Source organism: Heliangelus exortis, chromosome 25 (assembly GCF_036169615.1).
Source record: "Heliangelus exortis chromosome 25, bHelExo1.hap1, whole genome shotgun sequence".
In the NCBI taxonomy this organism is placed as follows: Eukaryota; Metazoa; Chordata; class Aves; order Apodiformes; family Trochilidae; genus Heliangelus; species Heliangelus exortis.
Window position 1 is genome coordinate 4,751,416 of NC_092446.1, and position 8,210 is coordinate 4,759,625.

Sequence of the window (8,210 nt, forward strand, 5' to 3'; positions counted from 1 at the left end):
TTAGACTCTGTGGGAAGAAGGATTTAAAACTGAGGCAAAAAAACCCCAGTTTAGTACTTCAGCCTTCCCTCTGTCAGTTGTCACTGGTTCTCCTGTCTGGAGTCTGGATTGACAGGAAGATGAACATGAGCCAGCAGTGTGCCCAGGTGGCCAAGAAGGCCAATGGCATCCTGGGCTGGCTCAGGAACAGCGTGGCCAGCAGGTCCAAGGAGGTGATTCTGCCCCTGTGCTCAGCCCTGGTAAGGCCACACCTTGAGTACTGTGTCCAGTTCTGGGCCCCTCAGTTCAAGAAGGATATTGAGGTCCTCAAACAGGTCCAAAGGAGGGCAACCAAGCTGGTGAAGGGACTCAAACACAGATCCTATGAGGAGAGGCTGAGGGAGCTGGGGCTGTTCAGCCTGAAGAAGAGGAGGCTCAGGGGAGACCTCATCACTCTCTACAACTCCCTGAAAGGAGGTTGGAGCCAGGGGGGGGTTGGTCTCTTTTCCCAGGCAACTCTCAGCAAGACAAGAGGGCATGGTCTTAAATTGTGCCGGGGGAAGTTCAGATTGGATATTAGAAAGAATTTTTTCACGGAAAGGGTGATCAGACATTGGAACGGGCTGCCTGGGGAGGTGGTGGACTCTTCGTCCCTGGAGACATTTAAAAAGCGACTCGATGTGGCACTCAGTGCCATGGTCTGGTGACTGTGGCAGTAGTTGTTCAAGGGTTGGACTCGATGATCTCTGAGGTCCCTTCCAACCCAGCCTATTCTATGATTCTATGATTCTATGATTTATCAGGGGGTTACATTTAATTGCTGACTGCTATAGGCAAACAAATTGGAGGAAGGAACATAGGTCCTTGGGATCTCTCTGTGCTATTTCATACTCATTCATTATGTATAAAACTGAGAAAGTAATCTGGGGACACCTTGCAGTATCTGGCCCAGCAGAGAACAGAGTAAAGAAACTTCAACAGAGGCAAAAGTGCTGTTGCCAACATGAAAAAAATATTCAGGAGTCAAAATTTGTAGGAAAATCTCGGGTTGTGATTTGCTGGGTTGTGCACCAGCACAAGTCTGTGTTTGCAAGATCCAGGAGGAATGAATAGCAGCAAGGGAACAGCTTAAGCTTCAACTCCTGAAAGCCATCTCCTGTGCTGTAGTGAAGCTGCTTTCCCCACCCCAGGACGGGAACCACCAGGTCATTTGTGTGTGGCAGTGCCAGGAGGTCCCTCAGCCCTTCTCCAGCTCTTCAAGGCTGTGGGATGGAGCAGCTCCTGCACCCCAACAACCCCAGAGGAGCTGTGGCTGCCCCATCCCTGACTGTGTTCCAGGTCAGGTTGGATGGGGCTTGGAGCCACCTGGGCTGGTGGGAGGTGTCCCTGGGAGGGAGTTGGAACTGGATGAGCTTTGAAGTCCCTTCCAACCCAACCCATTCCAGAATTCTCTGACACCTGGAGCTCCCCGGAGCTGCAGCTCACTAGAGGGCAGCCGCTGGCCGTGCCTGGATGCTGGCAGCTCCCAGCTCCTTGGCTCCAGGATGGATGTATCCAGCCTGTCCAGCTGGTGGGAAGAGGCTGCACTGAGGGACCCAAGTCCCATCCCTTGGGTTTAGTTTTCCTCATCTGGTTGGAGAGCTGCAGGAATCAGGAGGAAGATGAGCAGAGCTCTGCTCTGGGGTGCTGTAAAGCAGCCCCACAGCCTCCCAGCAGTGATTTATCACCAGCTGCTTGCCAAGGAGGAGTTGCTGCTTCATGTTGAACAGGAGAACAAGAAAACTCCATCTGTGGCATGAGGACAGGACAACCAGGGCTGATTTCCCCCATCCTTGCTCTGCCCACAAGAGGCAAAGAAAATCTTGGCTTTCAGAGGAGAGGAAAGGTGGGGTTGCTCACCTCTGTATCCCTGAGCAGGGAGAGCTTCCAGATGTGTGCTGAGAGGAGGTGGCTTTTCATCTGATGAAGGAGCCAGGAGCATTTCATCTTCCTCACTGGAGCAACCACGATGTGTTTCTGTGGGGAGGAAACATTATTCTGCCCCTTAGCAGAAAATGAAGGACATTTTTTTGCTGTAATGTGCTGAGTAGCTGGGGATCAGTAGTCTGCCCTGGTTCACCCTCTGAAGTCCCCCCACTTCACCCTCCTTTTTTTCCTCCCTCACCTTTTGTAGGAGAGTGATTTTTTTGGGGCAGCATTTGTTGTACTCCCCATCTCCCTTAAGCAGTTGCAGGTCTGTGCCCGAGCATCCCCTAAAACCTCCTCTAAAACCTCCTCACTCCATTGCTGGGAGCCAGCAGAAATTCTTCCTCCTCTGCCTCGGGTTAAGAGGCAGCAGGATCTGACCCACTGAAAAGAAACCTGAACACCTTCCCCAGAATTACCAATGACCCAACTGTCAGCATGGGGAAAAAGCTCTCTGAAAACCCTAAGGTTCTTTTGGGGTCTCCAGCTGAAGCTCCCTGGGGCAGGCAGTGCAAAACCTGCCCAGCAAAAGGGGCTGAGCACCCGAGCACAAAACCCAGGGTGGTTTTGAGGAAAAACAACCCAAGAAAACATAAATGCAGCTTTTAGCAACGAAAGCCTCCTTAATTTTGAACATTGAAACGGCCACACAATTGGAAACTGGCATCTCAGTCCCAGCAGCAGGTCTGGGGGAGGATTAAAAGGACCCAGCATGAGACCCCGAATTTATGGGGTCTGGGGAAGGGGAGGAGAGCACTGGGGGGCTGAGCTGTCTGCTGCTCAAAGCACAGGGCAGGGGGGTCTCAGATTCCCACATCCCTTTTGTGTTCCCATCCAGCCCACCTGAGCTTTGCCTCAGAGCTTTGTTTAACGAGCTGGGGATGCTCAGTCTGGGGGAAAAGCAGAGGCCTTGGTGCCCACTGAGAACTTGCACTTCCCCTGCACACCCCCAGGGACATCCCCACCCCTCAGGTTTAGCCCCCAAGTAAATCAGGAAGGGTTATTTCCCAGAGGGATTTAGTGGGATGCTTTCAACATGTAAATGTTTGCATATTGCTCTGAGCATGGGAACAGCTTTACAAGTGGTGGTTATGGTTATTTTGCTTTGGAAACCATGTTCTGCCTGAAAATCAATATCACCAAGAAAAAAGCATGAGCTAACTTGCTGCTCTGGGTCTTGGAGAGGGTTGTCACCCCTCTCACTCAGCCCTTCCAGCTCTGCCTGTTATTAGAGCTGTGGGATGGGCTGGGTTCCAGCTCATCCAGTCCCACTCCCCAGCCATGGGCAGGGACACCTCCCACCATCCCAGGATGCTCCAAGCCCCATCCAACCTTCAACACTGCCTTAGGCATAAAGAGAGCATCCCTCACCTCTTTCCCCCCTCACCTCTTTCCCCCCTCACCTCTTTCCCCCCTCCCCTTTGCAGATCTGAGTTTCCTGCTCATCCCTAAAATGCCAGAACCTGCAGTCAGGCCTTAAAACACCACAAACTGCACCCCCAAACCAACTGCATGCACAGACAAGGCACTGGGGATGTGTTTGCTCTGGGTGCAAACACAACTCCTGGACATTTTGCCATCCATCAGCTACGATACAGAAGAGGACAGTGGGGGTGCTGTGGGTTTATCCCAACGTGGGGCTTTTCTCAGGCCAGCTGGGAATCACAGGGGCTCCCATGGGTGCCCACCTCCACTTGTTGGAGGGATGGGCACAGCCTCACTCCTCACTCCTGCAGCCCCACTGAGCTCCACCAGGCTCTGCAAGGGGCTTCCCCCCCCCAACAGTGCTGGGCTGAATCCCAAACTCTCATTTTTATTTACATTTCTTTTTTTTTTTTTCTTTGTGCAGGACTCCAAGCACAGCCCTGGATGCTGGAGCAGAAAGCTCCCTGCAAGCTGTGCTCAGCTGCCTGCAGGAAACAGTTTTATTCCTGCCTTTGCTGAAGGGGATATTTTATTTATCTCCTTGGTGACTTTATCTGGATTGCATGTTCTATAGGTGCTGCTTTCATCTGTCTTCTCCTCCCTCTTCCTCAACCTTGTTTGTGCAATCACTGTGCCCAAATTAAATATTTACTCTTTGTACTGGTGAACCTCCCAGTTCCCTTCCACTTCCAATTAAAGATTTATTAGGTGGGCATCAGCACTTCTCTGCAAGGCCAACAAACCAACCCCACCCTTGTGAGATTATTTTTTTTTTTTTATTTTTTAAATGCTTCATTATCATAGCTGAGCAAAGCACACCATAAATTAAATTTCAACCACACAGGCACTCACTAGAGAGATGAAGACCCTGCTTCCCATCCTCAGGCCATGCCAAGAGGCCACTTTCCTGCTAAAAGAGACAGAAACAAGGGCCTTTCTCACCAGTCTACTGTAATATTTATAATTACCCAACTTTTTAGATCAATATTTCATTGGGAAGGTTGCTGGGGTAATTCATGCTTTGAGCATCTTCCCTCCCCGTGAGCAAAGCCTGGGCTGGAAGGAGTAATGAACTTTTTGCTGGTTACCTTTAGTGAACCAATAAATCTTTCATGCCAGCAGGAAATTTAATAATGGAAATTTAGTCGGGTGATCCTCAGAACTCAGAGAAAAAGGTGAGGGAAGTAGAGAGGGGCCAAGCAGCAGGAACAAAGCTGGAGCTGGGGGGGCACAATGGGTGAAAGAAGCCCCAGGCAGGTGGCTTTGGCAGCAGGGATGGGGTGACACAGGGAAAGGAATCAGAGGACCTGAAGCCCCCCTGCACCCTCCATTCTCAGAGAAAACAGCAACATTTCCCAGCAAACTGTTGAGCCCAAGGGTTGAGCCACCCCATCAGCTCCTGGGCACTGCAATGCACGCTGCATTTTACTGCCAAACAGGAGAGAAAGGGCTTTCACCCCTCCCTTTATCCTCCCCAGCTCCTTGGGCTTTTTGGGAAGAGCCCAAGGCTTGGCATCACCAGCTTTCCCCTCCAGATCTGCCAGTTTTCCCCTTCCTTGTCACCAGCTGAGCTCTTGTCAGGGCTCTGCATTATTTATCTGCTCAGTAACATTTACTGGGATCTAGTGTTTAATAACTGTCACTCCAATATATCTTCTCTTAATCCCCTCAGATCTGTCGCTGTGGCAATTTTAAATATTTATCAACACAGTTTGTGTGTTCACTGTAAGGTTGCAATTTTCTTGTAATTAAAGATTTACAAGACACTGCTCAAGATTTAGAAAGGATTGGCAAACATCAATGCTGTTTGGTATTCATAGCAGCAATCCCCAGCTCCCCAGAGCTTTTCCACAGCACCCCAAGACATGGGTGATGGTGACAGCCCCCCCTTTATATTTAGTCATTTTTCCTGTTGCTTTACAACATTTTTTTCCTGGCTCCTGTTGCAAAGGAGGGAGTTTTTTGCCCCCCTTCATGTCTCACCATATCTTGGGGGCACAGCTGGCACATCCCAAAGCCTTGTGTTCCTCAGGGCCACATCCAGCCCTGGGGAGATCTCCCACTTTGAGCTGCTTTGGGAAGGGTCCTGCTCACCCCCCCCTCCCTACCCTCCCCTCCTTGCCTGCTCCTGCCCCCCCTCAGCCAGACTCTGCCTTGTTATTCCCTATTAATATTCATTCTCCATCAGCTCCAGCCCTGCCTGCCTTTCCCCCTCCTCCTGCCTCTCTCCATTTAGCCACATGCAAATCCAAAAATCAATTCTCCCCCCAGCTAATTAAGATGTAACACAGCTCCAGGAGGACTCAGAAGCAGCGAGGCAACCAGGGTGCCCCAAGCATCCTGCTGGGAGCAGACCCCAGGGTGGGAGCAGGGTGCTCTGCCCCTTGCCTCTCACACCCTACTCACTGCAGGGCCAGACCCCAAACACCCCAAGGTGCCACCTGGGTGCACAGAAGTTCATTTATTTAGTTCTGAAGCCCACCTGGCATGGGCAGCACAGGAAGACTCCAACAGCAAGAACCCACCAGGACCTTCAGCACCCACGGTCTGATGGCTCCTGTGATGCTGCTACTGCTGCTGCACACCCCCAAATCCTCACTCCTCTGGAGTCTCCCTGTTCCAAGGGGCAAATTCCAGCACTGGGAAGGGAGCTGGGCTCCTCAAACAGTGCCCGGAGGAAGAGGAGACCTTCAAGCCACCAGCCACATCCCCTCAGCCAGGCAGAGCAGCCCCTGGAGAAGTCAGCACTTTTCTAACCTCAGCCAGCTCCAACCCGCCCTGGTGCCACCTCTCCCGTCCCCACTGCTTTCCAGCAGCCTGATTTGAGCTTCAATTGCCCACTTGAAGGCAGCTGAAGCCATTTATTGGGGCCAACTGTGCTGCTCGGGCAGGGGGTAGGAGCTGCTTACGTTCAGAAAAGCTGGAAAAAGCACCAGGAAATAAATGAGCTGCGATCGTTTCTCCTCTGTGCCTCCTGCCTTTGCTTCTTCTTCCTTTCTTTGGTGGTAGAAAAGCCAAAGAAGCTCTTGTCTCCTGACACCAGCCTGTGCTTGGGAAGGGGAAAAGGGACTGAGAACCGTAAGACATTCAGCACCTCCCTGCCTCAGTTTCCCCACCTGTAGTGGGGCAGGAGGGAGGGGGAGAAGCTCTGGAGGGTTTGGGAGGAGAGCTGCTTGCTGTGGAGATTGACAGGTAGATTTTCCTAAAGGTTTTGTAAGCTGCACCTGCTTCATCATAATAGCATCATGCATATGGATAACACGGCTGACATTTCCCGGGGAGGTCGGGTGTTTCAATTTAAATCATTTTTGAGGAAGTGTTGGAGAGAGGAGGAGAGGTTTGCTTTGATTTCCTAACAAACTTATAAATATGTGCCTGTCACCCATCCACCCCGAGCCTGAAAGCCTTTGGTGCAGGTAGGGAGACAGACAGGCAGGGATGGGGCATCTCCACCCTTCAAGGGCTCTGCAAAAAAAAAAAAAAAAAAAAAGGACACAATGATGGAGCCACTCCAAAAAATCAGTTTTATTGGGTGCTTAAAATAGAGCCTGGCACGTAGTGTTCTTGGTGAGTTTTGTGGAGAGAAGCTGGGCTGGGTGGGAGATCCATGAGGGTGTCTCTACAGGGAAAGAGGAGGAGAAGGAGAGGGGAAAAAAAAGCAGGAATGAGAATTTTTACTGCTGTCCTCAAAGTGAAGGTTAAAAAAAATAAATTAAAGAGACATTAAACCTGACAGCCAGCTAAGGAAGAGTGGTTAATGGGAGAGGAACCAGGGGTGAGGCCTGGAGGAAAAGCATTTCCCAAATAAGCCTTTGAAATCCTGGATGGATGGATGGATGGATGGATGGATGGATGGATGGATGGATGGATGGAGAGGACGTCCCAGAGGTGGAGGCCACCCCTGCTCACCTCTCCCCACCCACTGGCTGCCCCCCAGCACCCCTGGGTTCAGCTGGCAGCAGCCAGGAGGGATGTCAGGTGTTGGTGACACTCTCTGGAGCTTGAGAAATTTGGGAGCCTCTTCACTGGAGCATCTCTGTGGGAGCTGCATCTCCGTGTGCTGCTCAGAAACGGAGGCTGCTGCCCCCTGCTACCAGCAGAGCTGGACCTCTCCTTTCTCCTTCCTGAAGCATCTCTGGCTCCTGCTGCATCCTCTCTCTCTGGGTGGGAAGATGAGACCCTGCAGAGAGAGCCCAGGGGAGCTGCTTCCTCTTGAAGGCAACAGAAGACACAATCAGAGGTTAAAAAGCCTTTTTCCCCCTGCCTGGCCTCCCAGAATAACCCAGCAAAGCCTCCCCAAGGTACAGAACCCAGACTGCGGGCAACAGATGAGCTGTGAGTCCAAATCACGAGCCCTGTAAAGCTTTACAGCTGCAGTCATTCACCCTATGAGGCTCATTTTTGACCTGACACCCGCTGGTGAGCAGCGTGAGCATCATTGCCCTGCGTGGAGAGCTCGATGCTGAGGGACGAGGAGCTCGGATCCCCCCTGTCACCTCCAGCCAGGCTTTAACCCAGCTGCCTGCCTTGGGTGCCCCCGGCTGAGGCCTCGTAGGAGGAAAGGTCTGTGAGCAGATGGGACCTTGTCCCCCTGCATGACAGGGGACAGTGCTGCTGAGCCTCTGCCCGCAGCCACTTCAGCTCCAGCTGCCCCGTCCAAACTTGGGGCACAGGGGACACGGAATTGTTTGTGGAGAATTTCTTCCAGCACGGTGCCCGGGAAAAGCCAGTTAGTGCTTTAATAATAAATAACACCAAGAATAAATAGTGTATGAGGCACTTACGGAGCTCTCAGCTGATGTCCTCGGAGGACAAGAGGCAAAGCTCCTGGTTCGGGGCAG